The following is a 16,282-nucleotide window of genomic DNA, read 5'->3' as shown; positions in this document are numbered from 1 at the left end:
TCGTCAGGTGCTCATGAACTGTCCCTAATCAAATCCCATCAGCGGTCCTGTGAGGGTTGCCTTCATCGCTGGTCCGATTGAATCAGCCCCAGCCCCTGATGTGGAAGGAAGGCATAAGGCGTAGCATTGTTGTTGTGGTGGTTGATAGGAGCTGTCATACACAGACAGACAGCCAGCCAGCCAGCCAGCCAGCCAGCCAGCCAGCCAGCCAGCCAGCCAGTGGATCCTCTATCTTCACTACTCCATGAGTTCCAGGAAGGAAGGGAGAGCACACTTTGACACCTGAGTCTCAGACGTGATAAACTGCATATTGTGTTTGTATCTCTCACTATTTCTTCCTGGTTCTAACTATTACTATTCGTTTTAATGTAAACAGTTTTATGCATCGGTACTTTTGCAACCTTTGTAACTGTTTCACAATAAATTAATAAACAGATGAAATTGGAGCAGGTGGGGTGGTGGTGGGGATGAAGGGGGAGGTGCTGTGGGTGTGTGTGACCGGGCTGGGTTGACATGGCTTCTGGGGCAGAAGATAGAGCTATAATTTCCTTCTCTGCAGCGATAAGGGCAGAGACCTGCCAAAGCATCGGTGGAGAAGCCTGATATACGAAAATTGCTTGAATATTAAAACCTTCTTTCTTGGGGGAGAAACCCCAGTAAATTATTTTCTCTTCTGGTGTTATTTTTTGGCCTACATTGTGTCAGTCTTTCCTGTCTGACCCAGGCTTACCAGTTAATGAGAAAATAAAAACACACAACCGAAACAATGTAAATGGTTGGCATTGCATTTACCATGTATACGACTGATAAGGTTAAGGTCTCTATTCTATTCATATCACGTAAATTTACCGTTACAGCGTGATTGAAATTTAAAGGCAATGTTCCCGCGTTAGCAGAGACTGCATTCCTGGTAAACGCTGCAGATGTCGGCTCAATAGGAAATTTCCTTTACATTTCTATCGTGCAATCTGTAACACTCAGCAATATAGATTGAAAAGAGCCAGTGAGAATTAAGAGTATCCCAGCTCCAATAAACAACAACAACAAATACAATGAAGACAACAAAACCGACAGCAACAGCAGTAATAATCTACCAGGGCTGAGCTGAGAAGCACTGCATGTCAGCTTGAGTTTCATGTGGAAAACAAAAGGTGACATCTTTAATTAAGTCTCTCATGAGGCGTTTAATTAAAACCAATGTATATATTAAACTGTTAATTTCTAAAGTAATTTGTTTATTCCCTGATTATGATTCAAGGGATTTAGTTTGCTCAGCTGGGCAGTAAAACATTCCTGTTTGGGAGGGTATAAGACTGGCACCTATCGATACAGAAGCCCTCTATGGCAGGGTTTCCCAAACTCGGTCCTGGGGCACGTTTAGTTTATTGCCCTAGCACTACACAGCTGATTCAAATAACCAACTCATCATCAAACTTTGATTATGTGAATCAGCTTTGTAGTGCTAGGGCACAAAACAAACTGTGCACCGGGGGGGACCGAGTTTGGGAAACCCTGCTGTATGGCATCATAATTGATTTCAGTTTGCGTGATGAACGTGCAATGAGTTGGAGAAAGAAGTCAAATACAATCTGCTTGAAGCTTGACCCTGACATATGAAGCACCAGAGAAATAGGACATAATTGCATGAGAAATAATTTCCAGGGGAGAGAGAGAAATAAATTGGACTGTTTTCCGAGTCAAGGTTATGTTCACCTCTGAGGGGCTGTCTACTGTACTAATGGGAGCAGTGTGTGTGTGTGTGTGTGTGTGTGTGTGTGTGTGTGTGTGTGTCCCATTAGGGGCATTGCATTACTTTCCTCTTTATTCTCTGTCTGACGGCTCGTCTCTACAAACGGCCATAAACGCTTGTCTTTGAGCGGCATGCAAATGGCTGCCGGACAGAAAGGTGGTGGTGGATGGATGCATCAGTTTAATGACAGTGTTTGTTGGACAGTTAGTGACTATCAAGCTGATGGTAGATGGTGCAGCTGGGTGTAATTGTGGGGCTTGGTGGAGCGGAGGCCGGCTGCTTTTCTGTAACGTTATGTACTAATGGGGTTTCACTTCAAAAGAACCCAATCAACCGCCAATCAATCATTCTCTCTCTCTCTCTCTCTTCCTATTTGTCAGTCTTTCTCCTTTATTCTTCCTCCTCTCTTCTCTCTATCTCCATGTCACTTTCTCACTCTCTTCCTCTCTCGCTGTCCTCCTCTCTCCCACGCTAACACACATCCCTCTCTCCATCTCTCTCTTTACGTCTCTTTTTCTAGCTTCCCTCTTTCTGTTCTTTTTCTGTAATTACAGTTCATTTTCATAAGGAAAGGGGGGATCGATGCATCAGGATGTCAGTGACGGAGGATTGACCTCCATGGCCGTGTTGTATACTAAGTGTGTGTGTGTGTGTGTGTGTGTGTGTGTGTGTGTGTGTGTGTGTGTGTCATTGAGAGGAGAGGCCTTCTCATTTAACCTTACCCCAGGATACAGCTCAACACACAAAAAGTAATTATTCCATCTTTTGTTGGAAATCAATAAAGGTGTAGAACAGTGTGTCATGCGTTGTGAGGTATCAGGCAAACTCATATGAAAAGAAGGAAAACAGCTGGGGTCTGATCTCATAGTGGTACATTCTAATAACATGAACTTGTTATCCTTAGTTTTTAATGAATTTAGGGAATATGCTTTTCTGACACTGCATAGTATAATGTGCTACATGTCATTTCGACCTTGGTTGGACTTTGAAGCGCGTATTACATTCAGAGTGTGAGTGTATGTTGGTTGGTTGGCTGCACATTGCCCAGGCTGTCACGAATACCGCCGAGGCTGCTCCTCCTCCTTGTTCGGGCAGGCTTCGGCGTTCGTCGTCCCCGGAGTACTAGCTGCCACCGTTTGATGTTTCGATGTTTGTTTGGTCATGTCTAGTTTAGTGCACCTGTTTCGTATTCTGTCCTGATTATGTCACCTATAAGTTTCCCTGTGTTATGTTTTGGAGTTGTGTGTTGTTGTCCGCCTGTCGTTTGTCCTTTTGGTATATGTTGTGCATTAGTGTTTTACGCGTTGTGCGTAGGTTTTCGCCTCCTGTGTTTTCGAGGCCATTTATTTTGTATTGTGTCATTGAGTCAAGTAAAGCCTTTTGACTTATCCGCTGTGTCCTGCGTCTGACTTCACCACCACATCCACAAGTATACCGTGACAGAACAACACACCTTACTATGGAGTCAGCAGGAGCAGCGGCGGGAACCGAGTCGCTGGAGGATCGGGTCAGCTTCCAGGACGCCAGGATCCAGCAACTCGGATCCGCCATGCAGGAGGTCATGGACACCCTGCGCCGATGGGAGAGAGGAGGTTTGCCCACACCTCCTCCTACCTTACCACCACCATCGGCCAGCCCCACCATACCAGCTCCGGAGTCCAGTGGCATTCGGCTCTCGCTCCCGAGGGCATATGATGGCACCGCAGCCGGGTGTCAGGGGTTCCTCCTTCAAGTGGAGCTCTACCTGGCTACCATACACCCGGCGCCCTCGGGATACGAGAGCGTTTCCGCCCTCATCTCCTGTCTCTCCGGCAAGGCGTTGGAGTGGGCCAACGCCGAATGGAGGGGAATAGACGCCGCCACCATCAGCTACGCAGAGTTCTCCCGCCGCTTCAGGGCATTGTTCGATCATCCCCCTGAGGGTAAAGCGGCGGGAGAGCATCTGTTCCACCTTCGACAGGGGAAGAGGAGCGCACAGGAGTTTGCCCTGGACTTCCGGACTCTAGCGGCGGATGCGGGGTGGAATGAGAGGGCCCTCATCGACCACTATCGGTGTAGCCTGCGTGAGGACGTTCGATTTGAGTTGGCCTGCAGGGACACCAATCTCACCTTCGACCAGCTGGTGGACATGTCAATCCGTCTGGATACCCTGCTGGCCACCCGCGGACGTCCGGAGTTGGGGCCGTCCATTCCATCCCCCAGCACCTCCGAGCCGAGCCCTATGGAGCTCGGGGGTGCTGGCGCTAGAGAGAGGAGGAGGGAGATACCGAGGGAGGCCGTCCCTGCACCAACTGTGGTCGTAGAGGACACACTGCGGCTAGGTGCTGGGGGAGGGTCTCCAGGGGTTCGAGGCAGCAGGTCGCGCACTGGGGAGTCATTCCAGGTGAGTAGGCGCCCACCTCACCCAGAGCTCTCTGTTGTTCACTTTTGTATACCTGTAGTATTTCCTCAGGTTGCATCTCAGTCCCAGCATAAGGCGCTAGTCGATTCAGGCGCAGCTGGGAATTTCATTGATCGTAATTTTTGTGTTAAGTTAGGGATTCCCCTCCGACCAGTAGATGTGCCTTTCCCTGTTCACGCCCTAGATAGCCGTCCGTTGGGATCTGGGTTGATTAGGGAGGTCACAGCGCCACTTAAGAGGAGGACGCAGAGGGGTCATGAAGAGATTATTCAGTTGTATCTGATCGACTCTCCTGCGTATCCCGTGGTACTGGGGCTTCCTTGGTTAATCGCCCATGATCCCACCATTTCGTGGCAACAGAGGGCTCTCAAGGAGTGGTCTAACCAGTGTGTCGGGCGATGTTTAGGTGTTTCCGTAGGGGCGACCACGGTGGAGAGTCCGAACCAAGTGCCCGCAATGCACATTCCCCCCGAGTATGAGGATTTGGCACTCGTGTTCAGCAAAACTAGGGCGACGCGTTTGCCACCTCATAGACGGGGAGATTGTGCGATAGATCTCCTGGCGGGTGCGGCACTTCCGCGGAGCCATGTGTATCCCTTGCCTCAAGAGGAGACGGCGGCTATGGAGACATACATAGCCGAGTCTCTGAGACAGGGATACATACGGCCCTCCACTTCCCCTGTGTCCTCGAGTTTCTTTTTTGTGAAGAAAAAGGATGGAGGGTTGTGCCCGTTTATTGATTACCGTAATCTCAATCAGATCACAGTTAAATACAGTTATCCTCTTTCTCTGATTGCGAGTATGACGGAATCATTACGCGTAGCGCGTTTCTTCACAAAACTGGATCTCAGGAGCGCTTACAACTTGGTGCGCATTAGGGAGGGAGATGAATGGAAGACAGCATTTAGTACCACCTCGGGTCATTATGAGTATCTCGTCATGCCATATGGGTTAATGAATGCTCCTTCAGTCTTCCAATCCTTTGTGGACGAGATCTTCCGGGACTTGCATGGGCAGGGTGTGGTCGTGTACATTGACAACATTCTAGTGTACTCGTCTACACGAGCCGAGCATGTAGCCCTGGTACGCCGAGTGTTGGGTAGGCTGTTGGAGCATGACTTGTATGTCAAGGCAGAGAAATTTCTGTTTTTCCAGGAGTCCATCTCCTTTTTGGGTCATCGGTTGTCCGCGTCAGGTGTGGAGATGGAGATTGACCGTGTGTCAGCCGTGCGTAATTGGCAGACTCCAACCACTGTTAAAGAGGTGCAACGGTTTTTGGGTTTTGCCAATTACTACCGGAGGTTTATCCGGGGTTTTGGACAGGTGGCAGCTCCCATCACTTCCCTGCTGAAGGGGGGGGCCCGGTGCGTTTGCAGTGGTCGGCTGAGGCAGACAGGGCGTTTGATAAACTGAAGAACCTGTTCACCTCGGCTCCGGTGCTGGCGCATCCGGACCCCGCTTTAGCGTTCCAAGTGGAGGTGGACGCATCAGAGGCCGGTATTGGGGCAGTATTGTCTCAACGCTCAGGCACGCCTCCTAAACTCCGGCCCTGCGCTTTTTATTCAAAAAAGCTCAGCCCGGCGGAACGAAATTATGACGTAGGGGACAGGGAGCTGCTAGCCGTAGTTCAGGCCCTAAAGGTGTGGAGGCATTGGCTTGAGGGGGCTCAACACCCTTTTCTCATTCTGACTGACCATCGTAACCTGGAGTACATCCGGGCAGCTAGGAGACTGAACCCTCGTCAGGCTAGGTGGAACATGTTTCTGACCCGGTTTGTCTTTAAGCTTACGTACATCCCAGGGTCCCAGAACGGTAAGGCAGACGCACTGTCCCGGCGGTATGACACAGAGGAGAGGTCCATTGAGCCCACTCCCATACTGCCGGAGTCTTGTCTGGTGGCACCGGTGGTGTGGGAGATCGATGCGGAAATCGAGCGGGCGTTATGCACCGACCCTACTCCTCCGGAGTGTCCAGTGGGGGCGGACGTACGTGCCGCTCGAGATCCGTGATCGTCTCATATATTGGGCTCACACGTCACCCTCCTCTGGACATCCAGGTATTGGCCGGACAGTGCACTGCCTTAGTGTTAAGTACTGGTGGCCAACATTGGCTAGGGACGTGAGGGTTTATGTCTCCTCCTGCTCAGTGTGCGCCCAGTGTAAGGCGCCTAGACACCTGCCCAGGGGGAAGTTACAGCCCCTGCCCGTTCCACAACGGCCGTGGTCTCACCTCTCGGTAGACTTTGTCACTGACCTACCTCCCTCCCAGGGGAATACCACCATTCTGGTCATTGTGGATCGGTTCTCTAAGGCCTGTCGTCTCATCCCAATGCCGGGTCTCCCTACTGCCCTACAGACCGCAGAGGCTTTGTTTACCCACGTCTTCCGGCACTACGGGGTTCCCGAGGATATAGTGTCTGATCGAGGTCCCCAATTCACCTCTAGAGTCTGGAGGGCATTCATGGAACGTTTGGGGGTCTCGGTTAGCCTTACCTCGGGTTTTCACCCTGAGAGTAATGGGCAGGTGGAGAGAGTGAACCAGGATGTGGGCAGGTTTCTGAGATCGTATTGCCAGGACCGGCAGGAGGAGTGGTCGGGTTATATCCCTTGGGCAGAGATTGCCCAGAACTCTCTTTGCCACTCCTCTACTAACCTGACCCCTTTCCAGTGTGTGTTAGGGTATCAGCCGGTTCTGGCACCATGGCATCAGAGCCAGATCGAGGCTCCTGCGATGGATGAGTGGTTTCGGCGCTCGGAGGAGACGTGGAACGCTGCACACGTCCATCTGCAGCGGGCTATCCGTAGACAGAAGGCGAGCGCCGATCTCCACCGCAGTGAGGGTCCAGTATACGCACCCGGAGATCGAGTCTGGCTCTCGACTCGAAACCTGCCCCTTCGCCTGCCCTGCCGGAAGCTCGGTTGGCGGTTTGTGGGGCCATTTAAAGTCCTGAGGAGATTGAACGAGGTATGCTACAAGTTACAACTGCCTAATGATTATCACATTAACCCCTCGTTCCATGTGTCTCTCCTTTGGCCGGTGGTAGCTGGTCCACTCCAGGACTGTGAGATAAGAGAGACTCCTCCGCCCCCACTGGACATCGAGGGGGCTCCGGCGTACTCAGTCCGGTCCATCGTGGATTCGAGACGTCGGATGGGGGGTCTACAATATCTCGTGGAGTGGGAGGGGTACGGTCCGGAGGAACGGTGCTGGGTGCCTAGGAGGGATATCTTAGATCCCTCCCTCCTGACGGAGTTCCACCGAAACCATCCCACGCGCCCTGCTCCGCGTCCACGGCTGGAGCCGCGCGTCAAGGGGGGGGGTACTGTCACGAATACCGCCGAGGCTGCTCCTCCTCCTTGTTTGGGCAGGCTTCGGCGTTCGTCGTCCCCGGAGTACTAGCTGCCACCGTTTGATGTTTCGATGTTTGTTTGGTCATGTCTAGTTTAGTGCACCTTTTTCGTATTCTGTCCTGATTATGTCACCTATAAGTTTCCCTGTGTTATGTTTTGGAGTTGTGTGTTGTTGTCCGCCTGTCGTTTGTCCTTTTGGTATATGTTGTGCTTTAGTGTTTTACGCGTTGCGCGTAGGTTTTCGCCTCCTGTGTTTTCGAGGCCATTTATTTTGTATTGTGTCATTGAGTCAAGTAAAGCCTTTTGACTTATCCGCTGTGTCCTGCGCCTGACTTCACCACCACATCCACAAGTATACCGTGACACAGGCAGACTGGGCTGCAGAATAAAGGGACCTGTGAATGGACAGACAGATATGCGTGGGATCACTGAGAGCTCCTCTCCTCTCCTCTCTTCAATGGTTGCCCTTATTAAAAACACAACAGTTTATATAATACCACCAAGGATTGGAGGAGCATGGCTTTAGATACATTATATCTATTCTGAAACATGTGGGGAAGGAGACAATACTACTTACACAAAATAAAGGACATAAAAACTAACATCTCTCAATAATTGGTTTCATTTTATTATTCACATGAAATCTTAAAGCTTATCTTAGCTACATGAATCCCAGACAGGCTCATCCCCCTAGAAGGAGGATCGCAGGCGGCCATTATTTTACATGGAATAGCAAATGCGTTCAAAAAGTTGTTGTGGCCCCAAATTATGGTTATTATTGAGAGTGAGAGGAGACACTGGATAATACAGGAAACACTCTTCTTAATGAGTGGTCTGATAAGCTTCTTGTCACTGGTGTAGAGAGGAGTAGGCAGGAGGCAGTCACAGGTTTAGAACTACTGAACTTATTTAAGCACCATAGATCAAAGCGGAACGAAACCCAAACGCTGTTGTGCTCAAAATATATCTCAATAAACAAAAGGCACAGGGCGAACCCAAAGTGCAAAATAAAGTACTCAAGAAATAGTAGGGGAGATTCCTCTCAGGATAACAAGTAACATTTACAATGACCGACAAAGACAAATGGTAGAGGGAGTAATTATACAGTGATAGAGTGGGGATTGGAACCAGGTGCGTGTAATGATGACGAGACAAGTCCGGGGTTGATGAGTGAAGGGCGTTTGCCAGCAGTAGGTCCGGCAGCAGCTAGAAGGCCGGCGACACCGAACACCTGAGCTGGACAGGAGAGTGAGCCAAAGCGAAGGCTGGTGTGACACTTCTAAGGATTTAAAGTGATCTGATAGGCTACTAAGGAGCCAATGATGATAAACTGACCAGACCTGATTTGATTAAAACAGCCTCTTGAATTGGTCCAATCTGCCTGAACAGTGGTCAATATCTGCTCCATGTTATTAAAAGTGTAATTATCTTGCTTGTAAGTCAAAGACAGAAGGGTGGGCATCCTGACATAAACATCCTGTCCCTCGCTCTTGTCATGACAATCTGTTCCAACCTAAGAACTACAATAGTTTCAACAGTTCACCACATAGAACTGCACCACCTTGATTCAAATGGTAAGAAATCCCACTGGTCACAATCACACATACATGCATACTGGGTTAACATCATCTTATGCAAAGAGAGAATGGCAGGCAGGCAGCATAGACAGCCGGCTGCAACACTGTGGACAGGTGAAAAGAGAGGGATGAATAGTTGCTGGAGGGGAAGAGGAGAGATTTGCAGGTGGATAGAGAAAACAAGCTTACCTCCTGGTAGGAGCGAGGGAGAGGGAGAGGAAGAGGGAGAGTGGAATAGGGGGAGGGGAGGGAGAGAGAGAGAGAGAAAGAGAGAGCGACAGAGAGAGAGAGGGAGAGAGAGAGAGCGAGAGCGAGAGGGAGAGCGAGGGAGAGAGAGAGAGAGAGAGAGAGAAAGAGAGAGCGACAGAGAGAGAGAGAGGGAGAGAGAGAGAGAGAGAGAGAGAGAGAGAGAGAGAGAGAGAGAGAGAGAGAGAGAGAGAGAGAGAGAGAGAGAGAGAGAGAGGGAGACAGAGGGTAGAGCAGACAGGGAAAGGAAAGGAGCGGGGGAAAGGCCACATCCAGGAGCTCCGCTAGCTGCTCCCACATGAATAAAACATTCAGAATTAATATTGCATGATCAAGTAATGAGAGTTAGCCTGCCTGTCACTAAGCTTCACTTTATTTATCCACTCACTCTGTGTGAGGATACAGTAGTGTCTTACTGCTTTTATACAGCCTAAATATCCTATATTTTGTCTACGCACAGTAGAAAAACATGTATTTTGTAAGCAATTTCAAGCATAATACTGGTATATACAATATTGTAGCAGGAGAGCTGCACTGGGGACCCGAGCCGTGGCTCCTATCGTGCAGAGGGGAGTGACTAACGACCTGTTCTACAAAAGCCCAGGCTCTGGGAAGAGGCAGTACTGTGTATCCCTCAATACTGGTCTGTAAAGTAAGCTGTGATTTCTTAATGATTCTCTAATCTCTAAATGCAATACAAAGTCTATAATATGTTGTTGACGCATCAAACATCCACCCAAGGCCGAGAAGACGTGGAGCACATTATACTCTATGCAGTGTCAGAAAACCATATTCCCTACATTCATTAAACACTAAGGATAACAAGTTTATGTTATTAGAATGTACCATTATGAGACCCTGTTTTCATTATTTTCATCTGAGTCTATCTGCCTGATACCACACAATGCAGCGTGACACGCTGTTCTACACCAAACAAAAGATAGAATATTAACTTTTTGTGTGATGAGCTGTATCCTGGGGTAAGATTAAAGGAGAAGGTCTAGCCTTTCCTCTCAATGACATGCACGCACACACACACACACAACACACACACACACACACACACACACACACACACACACACACACACACACACACACACACACACACCCTCTCGATGGCATTGTCTGGTTCTCATTCCATCCACAGCCACAGGCAGAATCAGAATCAACTTGTTGCTGCGGTAACAAATTAAAGTAGTGATTTACAGATGAATATCTCATTTTCTGTGTGTTTGCTTTGAGATACCGCTATTGGCTAATACAACAGAGAGCAGACAAACATTGCATCTGTACTAATACTGTTTAATATCCCGATGGCACTGCACCTGCCACCACTGGCTGTGGCTGTGGTCTTGGCCAGTGTGCTTGTGTGTAAGGACACTCGTCCCCTGGCCCAGAATCAGAGACCACACACTCCTCTCCAGCTCTCCTCCATCACACCCTTTTATCCTGGTCCATGGCATGAATGGCGTCACTAGCTGGGGAGATTGCATATCCTCCATGTCCTCACTACAGGTGGGTCTCACACACACACTGTAATCTGGTCACGCTCCATTAGATCTGGGGGGGTCTCAGGCAGTGTAATCTGGTCACGGCCCATAAGGTCCGGGTGGCGGGTGCTTTCTCCCCAAGTGTAATTTGGGATTATGTCTGTAAAGCTCCTGTGGTGGGGATCAGAGGAGGATAAACGGCTGTGACTTTCCCTTTTCGCAGTTTCTCCTCTCAACCATTCAGGCCCTGTGTTTACTGGGCCGATAATCTCTACCAGCTACAGAGGCTGCTGGGGGGGAAACCTCCATACTGTCCCTTACTTTTAACACTTGATTTTTTCAGCCAAATCACACACAGAGATTAAATGATGAAGTGTCACACATCTTGACACAATTCCACGTGGGATGTTTCGTTTCTCTACTGTTCTCTCCACCCCCCCACCCCCCTCTCTCTCTCTCCACTTTGTTTTTTTATCTGAAGGATTTAGCTTTGGAATCTTGTGTGTTTCATCTCATCTCTGCCATGGCTGAAGGTGATCTTATTGCATTTGTAACATGATAGGTCTGGGCTGGCTTACTCCTCTGGTTTAACACAACATCAGAGAAACTCATGGTGGGTTTCTAACACAGATGCCCCTCTCTTCCCCTCTCCCCCCTCTCCTCCCCTCTCCCCCCTCCCCTCTCCCCCCTCTCCTCCCCTCTCCCCCCTCTCCCCTTCCTCTCCTCCCCTCTCCCCCCTTTCCCGCTCCTCCCCTCTCCCCCCTCTCCCCCTCCTCTCCTCCCTCTCCTCCCCTCTTACTCCCGCCTGCTCTTCTTCTCCTCTTTCCCATCAGCATGGCAACCATAACCTCTCTGTCCTTAAATCAGGTCAATGAGAAACATAGAGAGAGAGAGATCTAATGAAATAATTTAGATAGGAATCTCTTTTTCCAGGGAGACCTAGCCAAGAGGGTTATTATCTTGTTAGTAAGTATTCCGAAATAATGAAAACTTCAGTCATTTCCCATATCTAGCTATGAGAGAGAACCTCAGACACAACTAACAAAACCCTTGGCCTGAAGCCCCATGTCTCAAGGACGGCGGCCATCTCTCGGTCGCCACCACGTATGGCCGTGTCCTGTTCAGTCTTCATTAAAACTGTTGATTGATAAACAAGGTTTGACTGGGGGATGAGAGGAGCGTAGAGGGGACATGGCTTTACCTTCCCCATCTCCAGTTTACTGGCACTCCCCACCAGCCATGATAATTAGGCAATTAATGGGATCCGGCGTGTGCGTTTGTTATCTGCCTCCCCCCTCCCCCCTCGGCCTGGCAGAGGCGTGAAGATTAGGGCCCGTCTGATGCGGCACCTTGTGTGGAAACGTCAATCTGATAATGGAATGGCTGAGAACAGGCTGCGGGACCGCACACACACACAGAAAAACACCACAGGCTAGGTTCTAATGATCCACACAATGGCAGCATTAGTCCTGAGGATGCAGGGCACAGATAAGGATGTTTTCTCCCTCCACAGAATGTGTTTTCTTACTATTGGAATGTTTTTTAATGAGCTGGTATCTTGGTGGTGAGCTGGACACAGACACCATTTACATTTTACATTTTAGTCATTTAGCAGACGCTCTTATCCAGAGCGACTTACGTCAGCAATTAGGGTTAAGTGCCTTGCTTAAGGGCACATCGACAGATTTTTCACCTAGTCGGCTCGGGGATTAGAACCAGCGACCTTTCGGTTACTGGCACAACGCTCTTACCCACTAAGCTAGCTACACACCACTGTTTGTTTTGTTAGTTCTGAGGGTGAAGACAGTGCCGACCAGCGGAAACCACTGTTCCACTGCTAATTTGGACATTGGTGTGTGCTTTTGGTTTGTCTTTTGGACAGAGCGTTTTCCTGCTGCTGAATGACCTAAGGTGAATCCATGGTGAAGCTATACCATGGTTTTTGCCTCTGTTGAACCTTAAATTCTATCTATTACTGTTCAATTGTATCAACCTCAAAACAAGTACATTTCCATTTGATTTTTACAAATGTATTCAAAAGCTATTTATTCATAAAGCTTGCTTAGATAGATCTGCACTTATCAGATACTTTGAACTTTAGAAGTCACCTACGTATTGAAGCAGATTTATGCCACAACCAACACACAACAAAAAAGGCCAACAGTGATCAGGGTCCTCTACATCCAGTTATGAAGTAACTGGCAAACTGAGAGGTCAGGTCGAAAAAGAGGAAAGCTTTCTAAACCAGCAGGTTAGTCAGGTTAAGTACAAATGTTTCTAAATGAAATCTGTTGGCTGCATCTCTACAATACTGCCCCAGATTCATTCCATCCTATCCATCCCACCTCTCAGGTCAGGGTGAGGATGGAGAGTTAATCTGATTAGCCACAGCATTCTGCTGAGTCATACCCTGGGTATGGGTCAGGGGTCATCGTCAGATCAGGGATTGGCTAAGAGGAAGTGATGTCCTTGTCTGACCCTCCCTGTGTTTGCTGACTGAGTCTGTTTCTGGGTGAATTGGTGACCGTGGTCCACAAGTAACGCAGGCTACCACCACACTCTCACTACCCCCACTGTCCCTTAACGACAGTCATTTGGCTTTATTTATCACTCACTGTGTTAATTCCCTCTATTTTAATTCATTATGGATATTTAATTCCTCGACGCTAGAAGGCAGTTTCCTCTCCTCTTACCATCAAGGACAGTGTCTCCCCATCCACAACAATCCCCATCCAATAAAGCCTGTGAGTCACTGGGACCCGTTTATCATTGTGTATGCACATACATTTGTGCATTAAGTGTGCATGTTATTACCCTCACAAACAGTCTTGCATTTATATATTTTGTGTCATTTCAATGGGTTGGGAATAATTGTACAACTGCTCTATTAATCTCTGTTAACCCAGAAGTAGTCCTCTGTAGCTCAGCTGGTAGAGCACGGCGCTTGTAACGCCAAGGTAGTGGGTTTGATCCCCGGGACCACCCATACACAAAAAATTTATGCACGCATGACTGTAAGTCGCTTTGGATAAAAGCGTCTGCTAAATGGCATGGCATATTAAGTAAAATCTTGCGTAATTTGGTCAGATGCCTGATTAACCTCTGTATTCATACGTGTTAAAAATCGACAGTTCCGGCAAAAATGAAGTCTCCACCCTCACAAACGGGAACTCTCAGCCAATGCCTCCCCTTCCGATCCGTGTGGGCAAACGCACAAAGCACTCCAGGCGAGGCATTTTAAGCACCTCCTTTGCCCAATCCTGATATGTCCAAACTAACCAGTGATGAAAACCCCAAAACTGGAACTAATGCTGTTCGGAATTCACGTATCCCATTCAGTCCAGGAAGATTATCTCGGTCTACACGCAGAATCTTCCCATGGGACATTACTCTATAGGCTTACATAGCTACAGTGGGGAAAAAAAGTATTTAGTCAGCCACCAATTGTGCAAGTTCTCCCACTTAAAAAGATGAGAGAGGCCTGTAATTTTCATCATAGGTACACATCAACTATGACAGACAAATTGAGAATGTTTTTCTCCAGAAAATCACATTGTAGGATTTTTAATGAATTTATTTGCAAATTATGGTGGAAAATAAGTATTTGGTCACCTACAAACAAGCAAGATTTCTGGCTCTCACAGACCTGTAACTTCTTCTTTAAGAGGCTCCTCTGTCCTCCACTCATTACCTGTATTAATGGCACCTGTTTGAACTTGTTATCAGTATAAAAGACACCTGTCCACAACCTCAAACAGTCACACTTCAAACTCCACTATGGCCAAGACCAAAGAGCTGTCAAAGGACACCAGAAACAAAATTGTAGACCTGCACCAGGTTGGGAAGACTGAATCTGCAATAGGTAAGCAGCTTGGTTTGAAGAAATCAACTGTGGGAGCAATTATTAGGAAAAGGAAGACATACAAGACCACTGATAATCTCCCTCGATCTGGGGCTCCACGCAAGATCTCACCCCGTGGGGTCAAAATGATTACAAGAACGGTGAGCAAAAATCCCAGAACCACACAGGGGGACCTAGTGAATGACCTGCAGAGAGCTGGGACCAAAGTAACAAAGCCTACCATCAGTAACACACTACGCCGCCAGGGACTCAAATCCTGCAGTGCCAGATGTGTCCCCCTGCTTAAGCCAGTACATGTCCAGGCCCGTCTGAAGTTTGCTAGAGTGCATTTGGATGATCCAGAAGAGGATTGGGAGAATGTCATATGGTCAGATGAAACCAAAATAGAACTTTTTGGTAAAAACTCAACTCGTCGTGTTTGGAGGACAAAGAATGCTGATTTGCATCCAAAGAACACCATACCTACTGTGAAGCATGGGGGTGGAAACATCATGCTTTGGGGCTGTTTTTTCTGCAAAGGGACCAGGACGACTGATCCGTGTAAAGGAAAGAATGAATGGGGCCATGTATCGTGAGATTTTGATTGAAAACCTCCTTCCATCAGCAAGGGCATTGAAGATGAAACGTTGCTGGGTCTTTCAGCATGACAATGATCCCAAACACACCGCCCGGGCAACGAAGGAGTGGCTTCGTAAGAAGCATTTCAAGGTCCTGGAGTGGCCTAGCCAGTCTCCAGATCTCAACCCCATAGAAAATCTTTGGAGGGAGTTGAAAGTCCGTGTTGCCCAGCGACAGCCCCAAAACATCACTGCTCTAGAGGAGATCTGCATGGAGGAATGGGCCAAAATACCAGCAACAGTGTGTGAAAACCTTGTGAAGACTTACAGAAAACGTTTGACCTGTGTCATTGCCAACAAAGGGTATATAACAAAGTATTGACAAACTTTTGTTATTGACCAAATACTTATTTTCCACCATAATTTGCAAATAAATTCATGAAAACTCCTACAATGTGATTTTCTGGATTTTTTTTCCACATTTTGTCTGTCATAGTTGACGTGTACCTATGATGAAAATTACAGGCCTCTCTCATCTTTTTAAGTGGGAGAACTTGCACAATTGGTGGCTGACTAAATACTTTTTTTCCCCACTGTACCTCGATAATCACGTTTTACTTGTTATCATCTAGAAATGTATTTCAGAGATGAGCTGGACTGTTGTATAGTGTACTCATTACTAACTGCTAATATAAATGCATTAATGGAGATGTATGGCAGATTTCTGTACATTTTGTGTCTTTCAAATAGGAATCCTTTCATGTGTACCTGGCTGTCAAAGATGGATTTTCAAATAGACCTAATAGATTGATTGCCCTTTGTTTTTTAATTAATGTCAGTGTTTCCACAGCTGCTCTCCAGATGGAGGGATATGGTATACAAAAATGCAGAGTGAGGCCACATAGTCAACATTGTATGGTAAAAAACGTTTCAGAAAAAAAAGTACTGAAGGAGTCTTATGAGAACAATTGTCTTTTTGTTCAAATGCTGTGGTTTCTTTTTCTTTTGCGCCCAATGTCAACTTGCTTTGTTCTTCATTAGATGTGT

This window comes from Coregonus clupeaformis, unplaced genomic scaffold (genome assembly GCF_020615455.1).
Source record: "Coregonus clupeaformis isolate EN_2021a unplaced genomic scaffold, ASM2061545v1 scaf0239, whole genome shotgun sequence".
Classification (NCBI taxonomy): Eukaryota; Metazoa; Chordata; class Actinopteri; order Salmoniformes; family Salmonidae; genus Coregonus; species Coregonus clupeaformis.
Note: the sequence above shows the minus strand (reverse complement) of the source record.